Genomic DNA, 26900 nt, shown 5'->3' on the forward strand with positions numbered 1-26900 from the left:
GACGATTAATTATAATCGTCTCGTATACTAATTGAAAGAATACAATAATCGCGCGATACTTTGCACGGCACTCCTAATATCAATTGTACGCGACGCGCACTTTGTTATATCGCGAGAGAACAAAGCGAGAACTATGATCGTACAATGATTCTCTATAAGTCCCATCCCCGTTCGCTTCGACTCCTGCTTGAAATGAGATAAAGCGCGCGAAATAACTCAACCTGACCCTAACTTCACTCACCGCGATAAACGGTCGTCGTCTCGTTACGTTTACTGGTCGTTAATCGCCGAGAAATAATTAGTCACGCGGACTCTAATAATCGCTATTTGTAATAATTATACACAATAATCGGGTTTTACATATCCTGGATTCCGGTATCTTCGTAAAATCGCGAGTTTCGATGCGTAATACGAGACACGTTAGAACGCGACATACTTCGTCGAGTCTCGCCGCGCAAGTGACGAGAAAACGATGTTACCAACAAAACAAGGCGCGTAAAAACAAAGCGCGTCAAAAAAAAAAAAAAAACCAACACAGCACTTTGCTATTATCTTGTTGTCGTCACGAAATATTTAACGCTCTATATAAAATAATATATGCTGAAAGCTATTCTATCTTGAATTTTATATATTAATTATTAATGGTTAATATATCGTGAGATTTCTCTCTCTCTCTCTCTCTCTCTCTCTCTCTCTCTCTTTATCTCAATCTTACGTATTACTATGCGTTCTCAAAAGTGATTGGCTAATAACGTTTATTCCGAAAAGCTTAAAGCGCGATATATGATATATTCGAATGCAAACAATCGCTCGTATGCTGAAAGCTATTTTATCTTGAATTTTATATATTAATTCTTAATGGTTAATATATCGTGATATTTCTCTCTCTCTCTCTCTCTCTCTCTCTCTCTCTTTCTTTATCTCAGTCTTACGTATTACTATGCGTTCTCAAAAGTGATTGGCTAATAACGTTTACCCCGAAAAGCTTAAAGCGCGATATATGATATATTCGAACGCAAGCAATCGCTTGTAAAGATCGTAATAAAACAATCTCCGCATTCATTCGCGAAAAGCACTGTTAATTATGATTACGGGTACACTAATAAACAGAATATATAAGTGCGTTGCGTGTTTAATAAAGTAATTTGCTCGCCTTTTTCAGTTTGAAAACGCGTAGAAAAAAAAAAAATATATATATATATATATCATCGAATGATTTAAATAACAAAAAGATATAATATATTAAACGTTTATTAACATATTTTTGTATCGCACTTTGAGCTGTTCGTCAATTTAAAAGTGTAATAATTAATCGATCACTCAGTTTGAAAAGGCGTAGTAATACATGAATCGCAGAGTCGTGAATTCAGTAACGGAAGAGAGAGAGAGAGAGAGAGAGAGAGATCGCGATACATTAACCGTTTATTATATTATAATATAATTAATTTGAAAATCAGGGAGAACAGAGTATTCAGAATCTATTATTTTGTAGCGTACGTTAAATATATCAATAAAGCGTAGTAACTATCGCGCGATATTTGGCGTTCGTTTTTTTTGCGGCGTAGTTCACCGTTGTTTACCAGTCTTGTTTTTGTTGTCATTCGCGCGCGGAGATTCATCGGCGTAAGTCATGTTTGACACGTCGTCGTGTTACGCTTTGAAACGCGGAGATACCGGAAAACGTGTGAGTATTTTATATAATTATTATAAATAGGGATTATATATTAGCCCGCGTGAGTGATTATTTTTAACGACGTGTTTAACGACTTGTAAACGTAATAAGGCGACGACCGTTTATTGTGGTACGTGAAGTTAGGGTTAGATTGAGTTATTTCGTGCGCTTTATCTTATTTCAAGGAGGAATGAATCATCGTACGATCATAGTTTTCGCGTCGTTCTCCCGCAATATATTAAAGTACACGTGTCGCGTATATATATAATTAATATCGGGAGTGTCGTGCAATGTCGCGCGCGATCGTAATTAATCGTATTATCGGGGATATTGCGCGAGTGCTAAGAGCGATAAAAGATATACATATAACAGAAGAAAATGGTCGGGCAACAACACAGCAATCATAAGGTAAAAAGCATGTATAATTTATTTAACTTATTAATAAATTATTTGTGAAAGTAATTGTTTACCGATCTCCACTTTTCTACGTCATTATAAATAATATAAAATATAAACGCGTATAAAAAAAAAATGTGCTATTTCATTTTCAAAAATACTTGAAATATTAAATATGTATAATAGTTAATGAATGTAAAAAATATATATATATATATATAAAATTTTTTTCTATCATTTCTTTTATACTGTGGAAAATTCGAGATGAGATTCGTTCGCGCTGTGATAAATTTGATATTTTTTTTCTTCTTCCGATTATTTTTTTTTTTCAAGTGTATTTTTATATTCTTAAACAAGAATGTCATTTATAATATTAACTGCCCAAAAGTATTATTATATTAATTGTTTTATTTTTGAAAACCGATTTCTCAAAGCAATATTTCGGAAATTTTAAGACTCGTCGATTCTCGCGAAACATCTGGCCTTCTGGACTTTCTTCTCGCATCCTTCTCGCGTTATCTTATCTCTAATTCCTAAAAAGGCATGTGCTCGAGCGAGCAGCGCTCGGCCTCCTCGATTCCACGAACTCGATACGCAGATAAAAAATAAAACAAAATCTCCCGATACACTTTCTTCACAATTTTCAACCATTTAGACATCGCACATCACACTGAAAATGTGAAATAATATATTTATTTATATGTCCAACTCTCATCATTTCAATTATGTAATGATATGTGCAATTATAACGTTGATGTAATTCCAAGTGTTTTCTTGAAAGTCAATTTATTGAAGGTTTAATAAGGTGCTTAATATATTATTGATATATTGCAATTAAAGCAATCAATATAATTTGCATAAAAAGTAAAAGCACATTGTTTATATATTTTTTTAATTCTCAGCTATAAAGAGAATGACATTTTAATTAATATATATTAAATTAATTCATTGATAAGATTTTTATTTAAATATATAAAACATCTTCTCTAACTATATCTTCTAAAAAAATATTATTTGGAAATTTAAAAAATGTATTTATATCTATATAAATAATTCACAAATAACGTTATAATATTTGAGGTACAATATCCTCTTAAATAAGAAAAGTCAATGTATCTTGTGTCACTGTTTTAGTGACACAATTTTATTATTAGTTATTTACAATTAGTTATTTTCACTGATTCAGTTTAAGAGATAGTATGTTTTATATTTAGATATACACATATGTACATAATAAATACAATTTAAGCATTGTTTCTAAGGGATTTATAATTGCGTACATTAGAATATATATATATTTGATCTTTATTATTTTATTATATTTTATTAAAAATTTCTGTTTGCCGAAAAATATTTTTAATTAGTAAATTATTAGTAAATTATGTAATATTTTTATGAAATATTTGATTACACTAAATAAATTCAATGATGCTCAATATAATTATTTCGAAATATTGATAATTTTGTCTTAATTTATACATATATATATATATCAGTGAGTAATAAATTTTTTCATTTTATTATTTTATAATTTTGAAATAATATGGAAAGTTGAGAATATTATTTTAGACATAAGATACTATATATATGAGGAATATTAGAGAGGTATCGAACGCTTAATCATGTTTTTATGAAATTTTTATTATCAATATAAAATCCAAAGCACGCAATGATAAAACGCAATAGCAAGATAAATATTTGTTTTACTTTTGTGCCACAATATGCAAATACCGTGGCACTTTTCTAGAATTTTTCACAACGAAAAGAAATAGTTGGTTAAAGTCAGAGCTCAAAATAGCTTACTATAATTCGAAACTTTTGCTCAAGCGTATTTACAGAGTTTTAAAATATAATATACCAGTATATATATAATATTAATGACATTTTTTAATATATGATATTATATAAAAAACGAAGCTAAATCAAAAAAGAAATAAATAAAATTTCTCTCTCTCATTTTCCATATTACTTCCTCCTTATATATCGGGAGGAATAACTTAACTTCTCGTATGCTTTCTACATTGTAGACGGGAATCTGTGTCGCGGAAAGCCATTCAAAAATTTCATAAATGTATAAATCGTCCTCGTAAAAGCGGGTTTCTTGCGAGAAAGAGAGAGGGGCAAAACGTAAAAGGGAAGACACGAGAAGACAGAGTTATCCGACTCGGTAAAAGAATAATCCCTTTGAGATATCGTCCAAACTAATCTCGAACTGCTCTTTCTCTCTCTCTCCTCCCCTTCGCTCCCTTTCTTTCTCACTCTCTCCTTTTCTGTTGTGTGTTTAGTCGCGGACGATCGATGGACCGCTTAATATTTAAGATGCGCTCCTCTTACCGCCAGATGATCTCGCACGGTTAAAGCCAGACGCAGTTTGTGTACATCGCGTTTTACATCGCGGATACGACGTGACTTGAGTGTGGAACGCGAACCGAAAGATGAAAACGCGTCTAATAGCGTTTTCGGACTTAAAGAGAAATTGAACGGATCAGCTAAGTCAAAAGTTAATAGATCTAATATATGAATTTGACATTGCGCAAAACGCTCACGCTTTTAGCCTTTTAAAATATAAAATGAATAATTAATTTGTGAATTAAAGTAAAATAAAATAAATAAGAATGTTTTAATTCTATTGATCCGTCCAGTTCTTTAATTCCCGCGAGATTGTATTATACTTCAATCGAAACGCATTTAGATGCCAACTAGAATTTTTAAAAGTTAAATTTCGAACTAAAATTTAAAATTAAATATAAATTTAAAGATCTTTTTTTGGAACGCTTAGGGATCAATGCTGGTTGCGTGGCATATAAATATCTCATCTTACATATCATATTGTTTCATTTTAATTCTATTTAATATAAAATCAAAATATTAAATAATAGATAATACAGTAAATAAAAAAAATAAAAAATAAAGACGTAATAATAGTTACAATACATGGCAAAAAGTTAGCTCTCGATTGTACAGGCGTGGAAAAAATATTTCTCTTACATGGTTAATGTACACTTTTTTTCTAATTAGAGATCTGCGGAAATATGTTTTATCGTGTTTCCATGCTCTGACCAATATCCGTAATATTCGGTCTCTGTCCGTGAAAAAAAGGTCTGTACAACGCGCGTTGTTACCCGCCGTGGCTTACTCGAAATTCCATTTATCGCGCTCGCGGATCGATATAACGCGTGACATACGTGTATCGGGCTCACGAGGCACACGTGCATCGTTCGCCGCAATGGCAACTGGTGAAAAATTAAAAAATGGTCATTCATACGCGAGAATCTGCCTTTCATCGCGTTGGGATAAAGTACGTGGATTTTCGGAATTAACAAATGCATGAAAATAAACCACGATTACAAAAACACAACATTTTGCGTGTTTAAAGGCTCCAAAAAATGTAAAATTTTTAACACTCTTTTTTGTTCAAAAATCTCTAACTATAAAAAAAAACCGAGATTTTAGAAAGGATATTTGGAATTTGAGAATTAAATAGAATATATAATTAGAATAGAATTTAAATTAAAGTTTAGATTAATTAAACTCAATTTCTTGAATTCAAAAATGTTAGAAACATATAAACCTAGCGATTTTAAAATTTGAAAACGTTTTAAGAATAATAACGAACAAACATTCTATAAATTAAAATACAAAGAAAGAGATTCTTCTCTAATTCTTAAACGAGATAATCTAATGATTAAAAGGTTGAAAGTCCAGGAATCTCTTAAGATTGAAAGATTTAATCAAGGATCTTAGGATCTAAGCGTCTGTAGATCGTAGATTTAAAAGCCTAGAGAAACTAGATATTTGACTCGAGATGAGATATCACGGGCGTTAACCGCCTTTCACGTTAATCGTCGTGACGCGCGAATGCTGACACAAAACTACTCGCAACACAAGTGACAGCTGCCACCGCGAGAGAGAACTACCGGTAATCTTATCGTTAATAGAATTGGTCGATCAGCGGGATTCCATTAGCAATGTATAAAGGATCGGTGTTCTATTCCATCGCGATAACGTATAATATGTTCCCCTCTCTTTCTCTCTGTCCCTGCCTTTCTCTCTCGAAAGCAGTCGGACCGGAGCACCTTCGTGGAAGCAATCGATTAGATTTTGTTCCCTTCTGCCAAATCACCCTTCTGCGAGCCCTTCGAGCTTTTAATGGTCGGGTACGGCGAGAAAGCTAGCTTACGCAATTAAACTGGGACCTAGGGTTAAGTGAATTAAATCCACTCGATGGGTAAGGTACCTCCATGCACGAGCCACCATCGTCCAAGTAGTCAACGGGAGATACGATAACGTAACTCAATCGAACTCACCGTTTAACTTCTCTATGTAAATACTGCGCTAGAGAGTGACGGAGTGCACGAGATGCAGGATAAAGTTTATTCAGTTCTGAAACTAATTTCTTTGTATATCTGTGAAAACTAAAATGTTCGTTTCGGAATGATATTTCCTTTATGATCGCAACGGAGTAAAAATTCGTAAAAAACTAAATAGTGAACCCTATTAATATTATTGCATTGCGATTATATTTATGATGTAGGGATGTAGGGATATAATAACATATATATATATATATATATATATATATATATATATATATATATATATATATACTATTTAAGATATACAATGTTTAGATTACTCCCGCATTTACTTGCAGGAATTTTTCTCTTTTGTACAAAAAAATAAATGTCAACAGGGGATGCGAATTATATATGTCTATGTGTATTTAATGGGTAAATAATTATCGGCAAATCGTCGTTTCGATATTTCTTCGTATTTTCCGAGATATATGTACTTCGCGATAATAAGAACAACGAATTTATTATGAACTCTACATTGAAATACCCCAAATTAATTTTCGGTTTCGTGATATCGAAGTTTCCGAGAAGCGCGCGAGTTCTCATCTACAGCCAGGTGATTTCGAGAAGCAGCGCATAGTTCGAGTTAAGTGAATTAAATCTAGCAGACACACATATACACGCGCGTAGATGAATACACATACATATATACAGAGAAAGAGAAATGGAGAGAGACGCGAAGAACGGAGCTAGCCGCCGGTCGGTTTGTCGGCAATCGATACCGCGTGTGGTCAAAGGAAGATATGATTACAAGATAACGATAGACCGATCTTGTAGAGGGTCCCCCGAGAGTTCTCCATTCGATGTTACACATGCAAATAAGAAGCTCGCCCATCTAAACGCGAACAACGCGAACGCAAACGACAACACCACGCTTCGAAAAAGTTGCGGTTCGCCGCGAAAGAAGCTCGATGCGAATCGCTCGATAACGAAAACCCGCTTTTTTTTTCTTTTGTTTTTTCATCTAGCTAGAACGAGAATTGGATTCACTCGGCGTGATACAAGCGCAGGGCATCGATCGACGATACAAATAAAGGATACGGACAATGGGGTTCTCGCATCTCTCAACGTTGTATTTCTTTGCTTCGGTATTCGCTTTTTCGGTATACGAGAAATTACACAACACGGCACGTGTAGTTAGAAAATAAATACTTACAAAGATTTGTAAAATGTGCTACTTTGTAATTTAAATACCAATACAAATGCATATATATGTAATATAAGTGAACATCTTCGCACACAAAATTCGAAAGATTCGCAATATATTCGCTAAACAAAAGTATTTGAGAATATTTTGCTTAGAAATTTTATGATAATGCACAATTAAAATTAAATCTAAATTAAAATCAAGTTTCCCAACGAACATATTTTCTAGATTATTGTAAATATCGATATTTTGCAAACTTTATATTATACTATCAAACAATATTTCCGAAAGCGCGCACACAAATATTTTATTATAATAAAAATTAAATATACACTTAAAAATATTATATATGTACATTCCCGCTTTTTTTTCTCTTTAGCTTCGCGAAGATTTCTCAAATAACTTAATATAACACTAACTTTATATATAATTAAGATGACACAAGGATCTTTCGATGATCCATATGTATTCATTGTCAGTATTGAGATGATTGCGAGAATGAGAGATAATCCTTTTGACACGCTTAATTCGTAATGCGTCTCGACAATTTACAGGTCATGCGCAAATTATAATTACGATTATATTCGACATTCTCGATATTCGGAATTTATTCCATAGAAAATGAGAGAAGGAATATGACATAAAAATATTATAGCTCGATCGCGCGATTACTTGATTCGGCGCTCCCGATATTAAATCCATACCGCGTAAAAATCATATCAAATTTTCGATATTAGTATATTTTTCGGTTGGCTTAATTGTCGTGATGTCCGCTATACGATTCAATACTTTCAACTCGTTAATTCACTAGATACGAGTTTTTTTTTTTTCATATAAGAAAACAAATTTTTCCAACTATGCAGCACTGTGTTGCGCCGATTAATTTTCTCCATTATTACACATCGAATATTCCATGTAACTTGATGATACGTACACATTTATTATATATATTTACAATATACTATATATTTTAATTTTCAATAACGCAAATGAATTGATAATCCAAGGAGCGCAAAGAACTATGCATATATCGCTTTGATAATAGCCGTAAATCGATTTCTCGCGAATGTCTGTTTCGTTTCTTCGGAGATTTGCGTATTAGTCTCGTCCCACGACAAATGTAGCGGAACGTAATTCGTGCATTCAATTGCAGATGGCCGAATTAATTGCATTCGGTTGCAATGCAGAAGCATGTAAGCAACAAACGCCGCGGCCGTTACATTGTATTGACGCACTGTGCTTTACCCCCCCCCCCCCCTCTCTCTCTGTCTTTCTATCTCTCTATATGCACTTACACATACACGAATATACAAACGTAATATTCATGGCAACTGCTTTGGAGAATACGCAATTAATCGCATAGTCCAAGGTGTGTTAAATACCAGCGTTTATCCTATGTATTGCGCATAATTGTAGGAAAGAGATTAACATTTTGCTCTTTTATATTTTTATTATGTTACTATAAATTAATATTTTTATTATTATTCTTTTATAAAAGTTATAAAAAAATTATTTATTATGTATTATTATGTTATTATGTTATATTTATAACTTTGTTTTATATTTAATATTATATATTTATTTGTCTTACGTCCATGAAATATTTTTAGCTGCCACGGTTAATTAAATTTCCAACGTTCGCCACGGTTACTGAAATTAGATGTCACACTTTGCACCACTGACTTATTCGAAACTACGCACGGCAAATGGTTAGTCGTATTATGGCATTTAATTGCGACACAAACGCGCCGAATACTTTGGATAACTCGAATAATTAAATTCCAGCAAAGTAATTTCAACGAATATGTATAACGAAATTGTATTATAACTCCTATAATAGTTTTACTCAAATGTGTAATCAGGGAGAGAATGTCTCTATAGCTACTCCTAAAAAAAAAAAAATTTCTTTATATAAAATTTTGATTCTAGCAATAAAAAGTCAAAAATATTACATATCGCATATAGAAGAAGACAAAATTATACAACCAGAAATTTAATTATCTATAGTTACGTAATCAATCAATCGTCAATCTTTTAACTTCGACGAATCTTTCTCAAGCGCTCTATTGTTAAATTAATTGTGCACATTTTGCTTATATGTATATTTAGATAATTCAATATTAAAAGCGAGAATTTTCTCAATAACTCAAAGAAGATACAAAGAACTTGTAATAAGATTTCGCATATAACGATGTGAAATTAAACAAAAGTCAACTACGTAATTTCTATTCGCGAAGTGAACTTTCTGTAAATTAAACGTTCATCCCTTACTTCTCCCGTCTTCGTAAATCGTTCGATCCTCTCAGTTGGCGGACGATAACGTTTAATTAAAGGCCCTTCTCGAAGAAGTTGTAGTATTTTATGTGAAAAGTTTCGGTCAAAAGAAAGATCGATCTCTCTCCTTCTACATTGTAGATGAAACGGAGAAGAAGCTACGAGCAACTTGCCCTTCGTTTGAGCCACTCTCGCTCTCTCTCTCTCTCTTTCTTTTTACCTTTTGTGCGTGTTTGTGTCTCTGGCGCATGATTTCGTCTCAATTCCGTTTCATCTTGTCCCCGTTAACGGCAAGTTGTAAATGATCACGGAGGTGATCGCAATGCGATTACATCGTCGATTCTCTCTCCCCCTCTTTTCTCGGGCTTTATTTTACTTTACGAGTGAACGAACTCGAGTCAAGTACCGGCGATCACTTTGACACAATAGAGAGGATATCGCTCAAAAGGCCGTCGTCGCGATGCCCTTTCATTACGCTACTCTACTACTATTCACGAGATTCGGTTTAATCTTACATTCTCTATGTGAAACTCTCGCTGGTGAGAGCTCTTACGAGAATCTAAGTTAACTTAATTCTAGTCTAATAGGATTTATAACGGATTAAATAATTACTGAATGTAAAGAGCAGGATAAAGAACGTTAAGTTCAATTTGAATTTCAATTTATATTCATTTTCTCTAATTACTAAAAGACTTTAAATCATAAAAAATTTTTTTTTATAGATGATAATAAATTGTGTACTTTGTGAAAACATTCATGAAAATAATTTAATAATTTAAATAATGTTCATAATATATAATAAAATTTTTACATATAACATCTTCGAGAAAGAAGATTAGACAATTTTGAAAATTGAGAAATTAATAAGAAATTTACTCTACACCTTTTACTTATTTTTTCACTTAGAAAATCATTACTTTCTTCGGTTAACATCAAATTACAGGTCTATGTGTATAATATATATAATAAAAATGAAAAAAAAGTTATATACATATAATCATGTATTTCATAATATATATTTAAAAAAAAATGCCCATCGGACGTTTCTTAACGAAGGATCACATAGAGCCAAGTAACTCTGAAATCATAAAAGATCTAAATGTACAATAAGTGATGAAATGCATAATAAAACTCAAGCGCAAAAAGAGAGGGGTTTGCAATCCTTTTTAAATTTAAATTGAATTCTATGTGCCTGTTGAGATTAAAGCAGTTTGCGCAATTATCTCGGGAACATCGGCCTGTCGCATGGCGGTGTATTATTAGCGCGATTACAAGTTGGGATATCTTGAAGAGCGCAGCGTGCGTTACCGGAGCATCTCGCTGCTACCCAACTTCCCCATGTGTTAATAAAGTGTAACCGATATATGCCGAGAAACACAGACGGAGAAGAAGATTGAAGAGAGAAAAAAGAGAGAGAAAGAGCGAGATAGAAATCCTTCCCCGAAATCGATGCTCGCCGCGCAAAGCGGCGCGTTGCCACGGGCGCATAATGGCACGCTCTTCGTGATCCGGTCCGGAGATTACGCCACGCCGGCTACACGATAATCATCTGGATATTGCTCCTGCGTACGTACTGCATCCGAATAGCGTACAGGTACATGCGGCCAATGCGCGGGATCAGATAATTGGCATTCAGCCGACCACGGCCGTCGATGCAACGGGCCGCTCTCGCCTCTATCGACCGCAATCTCTCCCTCTCTCGCTCACCGCGTACGCGTGTAGGTGCATGTCAAAGATGGGAAACGTTGAAAAACCGGATCAAGCGATTCATTTTGTAAAAAAAAAAAATTATTTATTATTTGTAAAATAATAAGATTATGTATTTGATTCATCCAAACAAGAAGCATCTTCAATTGTTGCTTTTGTTATATAAGAAGGATTTTATAAACTCGATTGATTTGTTTGCATTAAGTTATTTGGAAATATTATTTTTATTCTGATTTTAAAGATAGTTGTACATATTGTTGAGTAAAATCACTTTTTAAAAACTAAGCTCCTTAAGAGTTTTTCTATTGCGTGTTAATAAAATGCAAGAAAATGCGACTGCCGTTCGGCATGAAGCAATAAGTATGGAGTGATTAAATGACATTGCTCGCGATGACTGTAAATAAAATAGACATCATGATTGCTATCAGAAAAAAATTAAACGAAGAAAGGTTCATTAACAGGGAAATGCGCACATAAATGTAAATCACGACCGACGAATTAATGAATCTCGATCAATGGACAGAGTTTAGATACGCTGAATTATTTGCGAAATATTTTGTCTTTGATTTAAGGCCACCGGAACACATTCATTTCACGAAAATATCGAGAACAATTCCAATCATCCATCGCAAAGTGCAACGTAAATCATAGAAACGTGCTGGATGTAAGCAAAATTCAATTTATTATATTTTTATGTCGACTCTCTTTTAAAATTTAATTTCCAAAAATCTTATATTTTTTATTTCTTATGATTCAGAGGCTATTCACATATTTAGACGCATTTTATTTAGAAAGAATCAAATTAATAATATTAATATAATCGTAAATAGTATACTTGTATAAAGTATTTTTAAGCATTAATAATAACTTTTTATATGTATACCGTAAATATCAGATATTTCTCATATTAGTGTGTTGGTGCTATCATTATTCGTGTCGCCGCATCTAGGTCGTAATTTCCGAGATTGTTGACAGACAGACAGCACATGAACGGAAACGCCAGAAACACATTGCGGTTTCGTTACCGAAAGTTATTTTACGAGAAGGAGGGAGAGAAGATATTTCATGGTTCTCTTGAATGTGTCTGCGGATCATGTATTTGAGCGTGTACACGTGTTGGCAGATTGGACGATTATGAGAGAACTGAATATTAACTGCAGAAATTTAGATCCAGATCTACTTTTAAACCTCGCTCATATAAAAAGCATATCAGCAATCGTAATAGGTCCAAGAAAATTTTGAGTTTCCTATTATAAAGTTATTGAATCGCAAAAATAATTAATGCGGGAGAGGATTGTCAAGAAAATTTCTTATTTTTCTAATAAACATTTCGGATAATCTTTTAATATTTTTATAAAAATTGTCATGACGATATTCTATCATCGCGATAATCTGTTGTTCTACTTACGCGCTTTATTCGCCAATATCTCGACATCTACTCTTTTTTTCTCCACATCAATTTGCATCAGATTGCTTATATCGAGTCATTTTCGAGCGACTTTTCGTTTCTCCGCATAATAAAATTTAACTTAGCCTATACTATGCCCTTTAATTATTGGCCTATGTCTAAAATTAATACATCAAAATTTCCGAGAGATGAGAATCGAGACGGGAAGAAGAAGAGAGAAAAGAAGAGGGAGAGAGAGGCAAATACAGATAGACAGACAGACAAAGCTCGAATAATCGCGTGTGAATCATCACTTGGACATTGAGAGATAGGCATTAATTGAAATCTGGCCGATTTTAAACGTAAACTCAATTTAGTTGATCAATTAAATCGTAATTGAGAAATAGGATACACACAAATGGAAAATCCGATACTTCTTTGAAGCGTGTGACGGTGCTCGTCTGACTGAGATATGTGTATGTGTATGTGTGTGTATCTGAGAGAGGGGGAGAGAAAGAGAGAGAGAGAGAGAGAAAAAGATCAATTATTCATCATTATTAAATTTATTACAGAAAAAAGAGACGTAAAGAATAAAAAAAAAAAAAAAAAAAAAAACAAGGAAATAGAGGAGAAAAGTTTTTCACTCTTCTCTTCCAAGAGAAATTTCTACAAACATTCAAAAATATTTTGGAGATAAGCATAAATATAGAACGATATTATAATATACATAGATCCGTGTGTATATTTAATGTGATATGAAAAGCTGTCATAAGCTTATTTCTTTTACAATTTCTAGTTGTTGAGATAAAAGTAATAAAAATGTTTAATTTTACTGATATCTTTTCGAAATTTTACGATAATGTGTGTGTGTGTCTCATCAAAAAATTTAAAGCTTGGCGCGACTATAATAAAAGATTACGCGTTAACGTTTTATTTATGTGCTGCATATTCGTAACTAGGAACAATATAATATATACGTAAAAAAAATCTCTTTCTACATATATAATATAATATTATTATATTATATATGTCGCAGGCTTTTTGTAAAGCTTTTATGTTAAAGCACCGAATCTTTGTAAAGACCGGCATTTTATAAAAGTCAAAATATTTTTTATAAAAAGGCTAAATTTACAAAGAATTTGTGATATATACGATTCACGATTTTTATCAATGAACATGCAGAGTCGACGACTAAAGTATGCCTGGCGATTTGTACACGTTCTGTGGCGAACGATACAATGTTTCTGTCTTTGTCGTCTACCTTCCTTATCTCTTTTAATCCTTATTCACTTTTCGAGAAAGTAAAGGGAACCGGAATGGCAAAGAATTCTTGTGAGCTGTCTTTTTTTCTCTCGTATATCGTTGCTCGTTTGTATCGGCCATTAAGAACAGCGTAACTGGAATTTTTGGGCCCTTTCTCCCTCTCTCTCTTACTCTCTTTCTTTCTTTCTATCACACTATTCTTTACTTATTTATACTTATAATATCATACTTTTTAAATATTTTTTACTATTTAATATTTTTATAATAAATACTTTTAAATAATATCAAGAATTTGACGTTTAGAGTGTACATATAAAAAAAAAAAATATTTATTCTAAATAAGTTATATCTATATTTAAATAATAATTTCATAACATATAAAAATTTCTTAATTTTATTTTTTCTTTTATGCTAAAAATAGAAAGAAAATCTTATATATGCTGCACTTATTTTTGCATGTGTAGTGGATACGTCCCTGGCTTCGTTCTTTTATTTACGAACGCAACTCGCCGCTTCAGAACAGCAGATCGGCCAGTCGCCTGATTAACTCGCGACGCTTTAAGCACATGGTTAACACGAGATAAGGATAAGTTGTCGTATCCCGTGTCCCGGGGTTTCGTATTTTTCTTCTTTCTTTCTCCTCTCGTACAAATTAATTGAGGGAAGAAAGCATAGAATGTTGATACCGCATACAGGGAATTTAACAGAGGTGTCGTGAAAGTTTCAAGCGTTCAACGATTCTCGTAGAAATTTAACAATAATGTACGAGAAAAGATCATATATAGATACATGAATACGCGCGGCAAAGTAAAATCTACGATATATACATATATGAGACTTTTCCGAAATATAAATAAATATACATGTGCATATTTTCGAAATAAAATAAGAAATGCAAAAATAAACATTTCTCGGACGATTAAAAAATTCCCCACACACTACTTTCGATAAGACGATTCTAGGCAAGTTACAGAGTTAAGACTTTTGTCGCCTTATTGTTAGACATAATATGAACGGAAAACGTACGCCTTTACGTTTATATGCGCGACTTCGCGCGCGAAAACCGACCAAATGTAGTAAAACTGCCGTAAAAATTTCAAGTCGATCCAAACTTCGTCTCGCTCGGACTGCGACGCACGTAGTTCGGCGAAACTGGGCGAGAAGCTCAAAAGTTTCCGCGGACTTTACTTCGGGGGATAACTTTATACAACATGTGACGCGATGTGAAAAATTCGCGATTTTTAATTTATGAGCAGTACAAGAAGCGTCTTTCCCCGATGTCCTCTTTTGTACATACGTACGTACATAGATATGTCGCCACTTCCTTTATTCTTTCGACGACTGGTTTTTCATCTCGCGCGACAGAAACGAGCGAGTGCATCCAGTCGGAAAGCGCGCGTACATCTTTATACTTTGTGTTGTGTCTTGAATTTTTCAAAACTCTGTGCTCCGTCATGCGAGATATCGCGATAAAATAGAAATGGCTATGATGCTAAACGAAGTGGCAAGATACAAATTGTATCTTGGAAAAATCGAAACGTTTGATCTCCGGCCGTTGACAACAAAATATATTGTTGATTCGATAAAAAAAATTTTGTGGAAATTTTGTTTTATATATTCTAAAAGAAAATATTCCTGAAAACATATATAATCTTTAACAGCATTAGTAGCATTAATAAATATTGATAGCAAAAGATGCGATTATAAAAAGAAACGAGAAACGTTAATAAAAAATCCTAGCAATTGCAAGCATCGAACTTCCCGGGACATTCTACATTATTATCTCGTTCTCCGACTTTTCCTTCTTTGTCTCTCTCCCGTTCCGAAGGATCGTATGCGGGCAACATTGACCAGACGGGCTCGCTCGTACCGGAATTAAGTTGTCGAGAGATAGAAACGAAGATCCGATGGTGTGCTATCGCGACACACGGATCGTAGCGTGTGCGCCCACCTGCACCCATCGGTGCTGCAGCTCCGATCGTCGAAGTGCATTGAGGATGCATCCCTGCATACGTTCCGCGCGAATCGAATGAGATGACTTGTCTTTTTACGAAAATCTTCCTTCCCTGTTTTCACGAGAAATTGGCGGAAGATTTTTGTTATTTAATAAATATTAATGCCAGGATATGACAAAAATAAAATTTACAAAATAATAAATAAAAAGATAAAAAATTTGTTCGCTTTCTTATCATCTTCGTCTCGATATTAGCGCCCGTCACAATGAAATTTCCGGTGACTCGCAAGCTGTATAATTTCTCGCCGACTAAAGTACATGGGTTCTCGATATATCGGCGAACTATCGATCGGTTTTTCCGCTCGATAACTCGTTGCAAAGACAGAAAGAGAGAGAGAGAGAGAGAGAGAGAGAGAGAGAGAGAGAGAGAGAGAGAGAGCAAAGGCAAGTAGATAGCCTGTGCGGATCTTGCTAAGCCGTCAGGCTAAATCAACCGAAGCACCTATATCTATATGGTACTCGTGCTATACTATTTCGTGATATATACATGTTACTTTATAGTGGTTCCCGCAAGGGTTCTCTTCGTTCTATCGATACGATACGATCGATAGGGCTTTGACTACCGAGCCCTATAAGCGTCCATTCGCGGTGGCGGCGTACAATTGAATGCGGTCGAGAATGCGACGACGATGACTTGGTCGACTTCGATAGAAGACGATCCTTCGCGCGAACGCGTACATTTACACCGCCGATAAATCTATATCCATTCCTCGCCATACTGTATGTCGGCTGAATACCCCGTTGTCTATTCTCGTTACAATCTCGGAATCGGATGCGCGAATTCCCGTCGATTCCCGCCGCGATACGGTGTTACATCGCCGATAACGTAATCGCGTGAGATACACAGGATGTGCGTTTCGTCAGGCTCACGCAGCGAGCCGAAGAGTAATGATAGCGTCTAGTTATACTCTGTTCTCAGCACCGCTTTGTTCTCAACGCTATCGTGTTTCGTTGTTACGATTGCGTCCTCCTCACAAATATGGACACTAAAATCTTTCAGCCATTTGTATTATATGCAAAATGCGTGTCCCCGTCTCTTTTGTATTTATGTGTATATAATAGTAATATTTTTTTCTTCAAATTATTCCACATAAAATAAGATATCTCTTCTACATGTTATATTTGTGTATAATATATTTATAAAAAAATTGCAATTTACTACTCTTGTTGATTCTACTTAACTTGCCATTAGTCGCGAATTAAATCACGTCGTCCAAATTTGCTAGGTCCTGGCAACGGACAACGTAAGAATAGCCGCGACACGATTAAGATGACGGGATCTAAGCGCGTTCACATCGCGCCACGTGTGTCCCATTCTATTGCGTTGGACTCGCAATTAAAAGCGATGGCGCGAGGATTAATCGAATGGCAATAATTACAGAGCGCCTTCTAGCCGACGATCTCTTTAATTCGCGCTGTCACATAACTCGATGAATCTTGTCGCGGCTGTCGTCTGTCATCTTTCTTTTTGGCCCGAGTGTACGTTGTAACGTTTCTGGTTGTGTGTGTGTGTGTGTGTGTGTGCGTGTGTGTGTGTGTGTGTAACATTGTAGATTGTAGAACGACTCGGAACCAATTAACTGGCTGCCCCGCCCGCCGCCGGAATCCGCGACTACCGACAATCAAGCAATTAATCAAAGGGCGGAAAGCTTCGCTATCGAGACAACGTGCAATTAGAGAACGAGAAAGATAGCGGGAAAAAGCGCGAAGGAGACAATATATCTGCTCTATTCTATAAAAATTTCCCCCGAAAATAAAAGCCATCCTATGATACTTACAACAGACTTTCTCTGTGCTACATTATTGTACGAAAAAGATATGTATTGAGTTCCATAGATTTTGGAATAACCGTCAATAGCCGAAAAGACACTTTTCGGTACATTTGAAATTGATTAGTAACTGATTTATTTCAAAACCTATGGAGCGAACCACGATCATTTCGATCTCATTTGAAAGATAATTTAATTCCGAACAAAAAGTTTTCCACAATCATGGGTCGAAAAATGCTTCCTTAAAAAGTTAGCGCCCAAAAATTTGTAAAATCACGACTATTTTTTAGATTTTTACAAATATCAGAGAAAGTATGTGTCCTTTAACAAAAAGTACCGAAACATAAGTTGTGGAGAATTAAATTATCTTCCAAATGAGATCAAAGTTATTGTATTGTACATACACAATGAGACGAAATTTATTTCGTTTAAACCATTTCTGAACTTTGAGAGAGATCGCTCAATTTTTTTTTAATAGCTAATTGTTAAAATAAAAATTCAAGAAATCCTATTATATACTTCCAAGTTGTAGAGATAAAAGTATAAAGATAAATATACGATATATGCAACATGCAAACGATGACGTATTATCTGGAAAGCGAACATAAAGCTTTGTAATTATGTATGATAACATTAAAGATTACCAAGCATCGTTTTTCATAAAAAAATGCTTCTTTTTAGATACAATTAAATCGGACTCACACGCGATATTTATACGTTACGTAAATAAACGCCCTCGCAATCGCAAAAATACATATATAATCGCGTACACAATTCTGTACGACATCGACGATGGTAAGGAGAAAGATACAATAATATCCTGTGTTACGCGTCGATACCGAGAATAATGATGCAAGAGAGACGATATTAATTTCAACGTAATGATTTTGTAACGTTGATTTATTCCGTACACAGGATTATCCTTAACCGTGTTGCGCATCTTATTCGTTTTAGCCACTTAACGCGATTAATCTCTTGAGTTATGCCGGCGGATCAAATTTTTTGTCACAATTATTAGTGAGCTTTTTCTCGCGGGATTGTAACCAACTTTCATTTCTTACAGAGACTCGAGAAACATCCATTTTAACTGGAACAATTTATTGACATTCTTTTCGATATACGAATACCTTCCTTTATCAACTGCAATTTTTACATCGTAAAAATAATTTGATTTGCTGTTCGTTTTCCGTTATTGCACATGACGAAGTACTAAAAAATTAAAAAACGAATATTTTTTTAAACAAACTTCACCGTCATGTAATTTACTATTGTATAATTTTCATTTATAGGAAAATAAACTTATCATGATTATTCCGTCATGTCAATATGCAGAATTGCTATATTTTTTTTTCTATATAATTAGTAATAGTAGAAAAAATTACAAGTACGATTTAAAAAAAAAAAAAAATTGCTCTTTTATTTTTTTAATCAGATTTATTTTATCGAATTATATGTCATTTTTATTGAGCAAATGAATTTTTATGAAAGAAAGAAAAAAAGAAAATATTTTTTTTGGCCATACGTATAATATGTGTATAACTCGAAAAACTTTCTTTTTTCTATCTCTTTCTGGAAATAATTTACCCAAGAGCCAATTACGTCTGTCAATAATCAGCTCGTAAATGACGTCGGACGGGTCGGCCGTTTTCTTGGCGATATAGCTCTCGCGACGGGCGTAAAAGCGCATTGAAAAATGACCGGCAATTTAGTCTGGTCGGATGATAAATGCGTCGAGGCGGATACACGTCGTTCGCTGCTATGTAGGCGATAGCAAACGAGCCGCTTTTCGCGAGCCGAGGGCGCTCTCGAGGAAGTCAGCAATTAACGTCAGACAGCCGCGTTACGATTATCAGGTAGCCTCTCGTCGACAATCAATAGCGATTCTCTACCACTTTCTCTCTGTCGCTTTGTACATTTCTCTCTCTCCTTCTTTCTCTCCTTTTCTGGTTGCCGCAACGAGCGACAAATACCTGCGCTTAATGCCGCGTTGATATTCATAGAACAATCACGGCGGGACGATCGAATGGAACGCAATTATCGCCGATGATCGGAATGAATGTCCCGGCGCGCGAAACGGTGGCGAATACCACTTACTCGTCGCCGAACTCATATTTCCTCGTCGACGAACAATTCTGAAGCGATTTAGCGTCGCGGTAGCCATCACCGCGAGGTCTGCGATAAGATAAATGCGGTTCGCGCGCGTGGGAGGTTCGAATAGCTAAGACATACGATTCTGTTTTGTCTGAAGAAACTAACTTAAAGCTCAGTTATGTCGTAGTTAGAGTACCGAATATTGAAAAAGATAGTTGAACATTTGTGAAAAATAAATATAATATAATAATCTTTCTTGAAATCATTTTTATTAAAAAAAAAAAGACTCTCCCTTTCGTCGATCTATAGATTCTATAGAATTTTGTAGATCAAATAATCGCAGAACTTGGATATCGAGAAACGCAATCGTGTATTAATGAATAATCAGTCTCGCGGCCAGCGACGATCAGCAGCGGCAAAAGTTGAGGGACAACGAGCGTTAACTCCATTCACCTTATTCAAATGCGAAGCCGCGTGCATGAATAACGATCGCGTTTACGTATACCGCGGCACGAAGAATACATGTGATTATAATCTCGAGATAGAAGGGAGGGTGCGGGATGAAGTTGCGCGATTAATTTCACGATCGATTTTCAAATCCCAGCCTCAGGCAAGGCGGCTCGCTGTGAATGACTTGCCGACTGAAATTACGAATACGCGCCTGACGATGTGTTGCGTCATGCTTAATACCGGAATACGAGCGGATAAGCCAATGAAAATATCGTTCATAAAGCATCGATCGACGTGCATTGATCCACTGCAACGCGTCCGAGCGCTATGCATAAATATGCATTTGATTAAGCTGCCAGTGAACGAGAGTCTCGATATTCTCGTTATTTTGGCCGCGCGAGCTTGCGAAACAATTATGGTTAGCAATGACGTCATGCGCATCGCGCGTGTTCGTGCAGTAAAATAAATCAATGTTTATTGATAATCAGGCATTCGCACTTGCGTATACGGACATACATGTAACACATACACTCGATAATTATAATAATTCAAAGTTCCCGCGAATATTACTCGTGTATGTCTAAATAATTAAAATCATAGAAGTAAATTAATTTGAAATAAATTAATAATTTGATATTACTTATTCGCAAATTTTATATACTAATCGAAAGAGAAAGAAAGAGAGAAGATATAATATATTAATTATTTAATTTTTATTTACTTTTAAGATAATACATAAACGATATTTTGCAACAATTTTGATAAAATGGCAATAATTATATCTGTATTGTATTGAAATTCATCCTCAAAGTACAAGTTATGCCAATTTCAACGATATGGTATTTCGCGAGCATGTATTACGATGCAACAGATCGTCTCGAAAGTGAATCAAGCTGGCGTGCGGAAATTTGAAATCCCTTTTTGATAGTCTATTATCAGGGATATTTCCCTTTGTTTCAATTTCTATGTCGCTATCGTTTCGTTACGTCATATTAATTCATGCATAGGCGCCGCATGTATGCAAACCCGCATTTTCGCTTGCCCTTCGGTGTTCATTGTACAAAATGTCACACAGTATCACGCTATAAATGCACGTAAAACTGTGATATCGATCGTACCATCGCTACCATATACATTTTCGTACAGCTTTATTCCACAATACAAATCGACGTAAAAGATATCTGAGAGTTTATATGGCACAGCGATTGTACGTAACCGTAATAAATGCTATTTTAAATCGAGTTTAAGCGAGCCGTATGCACATTACGATCATCACGCCAATAATTTTTCTATTTTCTTGAAATTTTCCGAAATTTCTTTCAGTCTCTCAAAATTTATGATAAACTCAATAAATATTCGCGTAAAAAAAAAAAAAAAAAAATAGAAATAAAAATCTCTTAATGAAGTCTTAAACCTTTTTATTAAAAAAATGAGACAAAAAGTTTTCGATATTTATAAAAAAGTAGCAACATTTTTGTGAGATGAGATGTTATTGAAGATATTTGGAAAAGTTTCAGTATAAATTAGAAATATTAATGTTAAAATATCGAACCATATGCGTGCTATCAACATTCAATTCATTCGAACACACGTTTAAAACGAGTAGAAAGCAAGCATCGATCGGCCATAAACCGCCAGCTCTCTATTCGACGATATCCTTTTTTCTCGGCATGTAATACCTTATTCCGGTATACCCTCTTCGCGGCGTTTTCGGAGGAGGCCAGCCGAGGATGAGGGAAAGCCCGTTGGAACGGAGCCAAGTTGAGTGCGGAAAAGTCGAGGGGGCCTTTAGAAACAAAAATCATTCTCCCTGACAAACGAGCAGAAGAGAAAGATGGGGAGTTTGCGTGGAAGTAATATCCGGTTACTCCTTTCTACTCGGCTCGCATTTATATAAGGATGTTACACATTCACATATAGCACACACGTGCATATACCGTACTCGGTGTGTAAAGACGAGTGTATATATTCCGCGATGCATCTCAAAGTCGCGTTCGCGTCAGCGAGAGTTGGAGGACGTCCTTTAACGTTATTCCCGTTCGCGTAGACGATAACAACGAACCAACCGCGGTCCTTGCACTCTATTCTCAAAAGAATTCTATTCCCTTCTCGTTCTCGCGTTCGCCAGCAGAGTCTTCTTCTTACGCGGTCTGTAATAATTCCGTGGAAAAGGCAACAGCTCTCTCATTTCCCAGCAGCGCGGAGAGGAACCGTGAGAAGGCCGACAGATGTTCGGCTCCTCGACCACTCGCGCGAGTCGGGAATTATTGACGCGAGGTGAACTTGGACTTTTTCAGTGAAAATGTAGCGGCGCGCATGGCGCTTTCGCGATGCTTTTCCCCGAAATCGATATCGCGAACGATCGTATAATATGAAAATGTTAAGTAATATACGATTAATATTAAGCTCCATTCTTAATTCTCGACATGTCTCTCCTTCTCTCACACAAGTTTTATATTGATTTTATTTTTCCTCGTATATCGTGTTGCTGTCTAAAAATTTTCAAAGTGGAAAAATTTGCAGATATTTAATTACCTATCTACACGTTATATCTACATGTTTTTCCTTATTTCCGATCGATCGCTCAATAAAATACGGCGTACATCGCGAGAATGCATTTGCATGTCGCGTTACTTCTTTTTGTCGGCGTGAACGTGACTAAATGAAGCTTCCGTGGCGATCGAGGAGGCGCGATAATGCGCGATGCCCTTGCCTGGCATGCCAGACCCTTAATCCCTTTACGACACTCCAACACATGTCGATCGGATAATTCCGCGCGTCATCTGTACGAAGCGCAATCATCGATGCGGGCCGGATATTCGACGCGAGTCATCGCCAATGAATTTTATGATTGATCAAAGACGATGCGAGCGCATAAATCAGTACGTGATAAAGTTCGCTGAATGAAACGTGCTGGTATTTATCTGCATAAATTTGTGAAAGAAAGACAGATTTTGATAAAAAAACTGAATAAACATATAAATAAATCAATAAACAAATAAAATAAATTAGAGAATAAATAATAAGTAGATATAAATTAAAATCACTTGTGTGAATCACTAGTTTGAAACTATAAATAAATTTTGTAAAAATATATATAAATATATATTATATGTGTATGAATATCGTTATAACAAATTGTATATAAACAGTACCGCATTCATTGATAAAATCAATATTCGCGAATAAATATATTCTCACACAGTCAACATTATATCATTATTATACATATATTTATGTTATTCGAAAATATGGAAATATAACGTGTTAATATCGTCCACATCATAAATTCATGAAACTCGAAATCAAACATACGATAAATGCGATTTATTAAAATCAATCGATTTTTCCCGTCATATCAATAATGAGTGCATTTCTACGCATTTCATCGTCTACATATTTTTTCCTTCGAATTGAAAACTACTCTCGCGATTACACTTTCCAAGTTCATTACCGCGGAGAATTGAATAAGACCTGAATTTCGACAAGACGAAAACATCATCGAGATTGACTTCGACCATTAATCAATCTTTCTTCCCAGCTATCCTGAAAAAGGTACAACATATAACATTGCAAAGAACTTCATAATAACGTGAAAACTTTCCGACACAAACTCTGTAAGCAGCGAGCAAACTTTTACCATGTTATATTTCTTCCGTAACTCAAAACGCTACATATACGTAATATAATATATTTCGTTTTTTATATAAAAATAAAATATATGAATATAATTATTTTTTTTTTACAAAGGGTTTCGATTATTTTAACATAATAATATTATATCGATTGTTTCGATAGGACACGAAACGCGCAAACTCTCAAATCCGCAATTTCTAAACTTCGTATTTTATATCAAAATCATACTTGAATCACAACAATGGGCTTTGCTCTCTGCGCGCACAATGGAAGCGCCTTTGGAAAAAAAAAAAAAAGGGAAATACGAGAGAACGAAATTAATAGCACACAGGCGAGCCATGCAGCTGCGCCCAGTAGTCAGTCAGTTGTTTCCATTGTTTGCGCACCTCCATATTTAAGAATTATAAAGTGCCTCGCGGTACATAAAGGGCGATCTGTCCTACAGCATGTCCCGGGTTGTTCGCCTGCGCATTGTGCAGCGCCAAAAAAAATGTGCGCTACAAAAACAAATTTCGCGTAAGACACACTCATCCCCGACTGTGCCTCTGTCTGATTTTTGCACAAAAGCTGGAAAGAAATATGAATTTACTATATAAATTAATTGTACGTTTTATCACATTGTTTAGAATAAGACTATATCCAGTATGGTTAAAAAAAATCTGTGTTACAATTTAAAAAAATAACTTACAATAATATTAACTCGAAGAAAATAATTTTTTTCTTAAATAATAAGAAAATAAATTAGATATGTATTTAGAACATACAGATACAAATGTGAGATAAACGAATCGAGTAAGAAAACAAGAATTCTTCAACAGGTCACGAGGCAAGCCAGTCAATCAATAATCCATTACTTTTGTAAGCTATCTGATTACACAACTACGCGACTCTGCATACGAGTAGCGTGCGCTTTGCGACTTGCATCGTGTAAGACATATTAAGAACGAGCGCAATCAATTTCAAATGTAGTCGTCGTACACGCTGAAACTTTCATATCGCAATCTCGGTTGTACAACAAGCGTCGTGACTGATGTCCGACGAAGATGTTTCCGCGGAGGACACTCGATATATCTGGGCAGGATTCGCTGGGTGGCACACGCTGGGGAACTGTTATTCGCTAGTGTACGAGAAGAGAGAGAGAGATTTATAGCCGCGTCCTATCGATTTGCGATATTTCGCGAGCTCTGCATATATCGTTCGAAAACAGGTGCATGTCTATTGCAAGTAAATACGATAAAGTATTTAATTTCGCGTCGCAACGTCAGAGATTTCGAAGATTAATTACCAATTAGAATCGAGATCAAGTATTGTAAAATTAATCTCATTTCGCTTATCTCTCTCTCTCTCTCTCTCTCTCTCTCTCTCTCTCTCTCTCTCTGTGTGTCACAAAGAGTTTTAAAATACGACCAAATTTACATATATAAATTAAACAAGTTACGGTTTATACATAATGATTATTCTAAAATATTTATAAATCATTTATTTTTATTATATTATGTTATTTCGTGTTATTATAATTAAAAAATATTCGATCTATTTTATTATCAAATTTTATAAATATCATTTATTATTATTATTATTATCTTTCCCATTTATAAATATATAAAAAATTATTAAAATGTATAATCTCGATTTATTGTTATTACTTGCAAAAAAAAAACTTTATTTGAGTTAGAGCCATAATAAATGAATAAATTGATTGCGAGCTTCAAGCGATTCGTAGAAAGTAAACAACGCTGTTCTCTCTATGCTTCTACTGGATAAAGTTTTTTCGCGTTACCACATATGTAGACGTTCCTGTCGATCTCGTCGAAACGAGGTTGCGTGCACGTCGTCGAGGAGTTTTGTTGGAAAATGTACTTCATGAAAAGTGTATGGAACGCGCGCCAGACTTCCGTGCCGAGGGTCGTCAGCCCGCCGTTCTCCTCCGTCCCCGTTCACCTCTCGTCACGTGAATAGGATTCCTCCCGAGAGATACCCGATCGCGGAAAAGGGATATAAAAATCGCATAAATCGTGTTTACGACGCGACCGAGGGAGAGAGTAATGCGACGAAGGCAAACATTTCTGAGACTTCCGAAACGTCTCACCTTCGTGCGATCGCCCTCGAACGAACATCTACTCGGTGATTTCCTAGCGAATCGAGTGGGCGGCTCGTTTCCCGCGATACGTATTTCGGAGACATTAAAGTTTGCCTCGCAAGTGTTGCAAGAAAGCTGTTTTCTCTGGATAATTGATAACGTTTAATATAGATTTATCTCTCTCTCTCTCTCTCTTTCCCAGTCAATTCAAGTTTTCAAATTTCAATTTTCCATAATTCTCTCATAATTTAATATCTAATAAATTCATATATATAATACCTACTAATATTTTATAATTTCTTGGGCGTTATTAATGTCTCTATGTATATATATACTGTGTAAAATGCGTTTATTCGCGTCGCAACTTCATCTGCATTCCTAAGACGGTGCTGTTGGTAAGTCGCTTAAAGTAAGAATGATATACTATAGCATCACGCGGAGCGTAATGCATTTTAAGTGAAAAATAGTGCTTCAGAATGTATCGCGCGTTGCGTTACGAAAACAGATGGCTTTTTCTGCGTCACGTCGTCTTATTCTGGCGCCGTGTCTGTTACGCGCGAGAAATAAGTCGACGTGTCTTACAATAAGTCCAAAATGTCAGCCTTAATTTCGAGTTATTCTTCATCAGTGTGTATACAAAAGATCCTACTTTCATAAGA

General features: G+C 35.1%; 3 protein-coding genes across 5 annotated transcripts in view; 1 reads left to right on the forward strand and 2 right to left on the reverse strand.

Annotated features, from left to right (window-relative positions):
* Window positions 1–26900, reverse strand: part of Twin (CCR4-NOT transcription complex subunit 6-like twin) — a 219388-nt gene that overhangs the window by 100187 nt on the left and 92301 nt on the right. The window lies entirely within an intron of this gene.
* Window positions 1–26900, reverse strand: part of LOC138944139 (CCR4-NOT transcription complex subunit 6-like) — a 383005-nt gene that overhangs the window by 33420 nt on the left and 322685 nt on the right. The window lies entirely within an intron of this gene.
* LOC138944105 (uncharacterized) overlaps window positions 1614–26900 on the forward strand; it is a 95963-nt gene continuing 70676 nt past the window's right edge. Inside the window, exon 1 of the transcript XR_011448653.1 lies at window positions 1614–1684. The gene's annotated coding sequence lies outside the window, so the exon portion shown is untranslated. The remainder of the gene's footprint in view (window positions 1685–26900) is intronic.

This window comes from Polyergus mexicanus, unplaced genomic scaffold (assembly GCF_030449975.1).
Source record: "Polyergus mexicanus isolate NDT 795.1 unplaced genomic scaffold, iyPolMexi1.0 SCAF_2, whole genome shotgun sequence".
Classification (NCBI taxonomy): domain Eukaryota; kingdom Metazoa; phylum Arthropoda; class Insecta; order Hymenoptera; family Formicidae; genus Polyergus; species Polyergus mexicanus.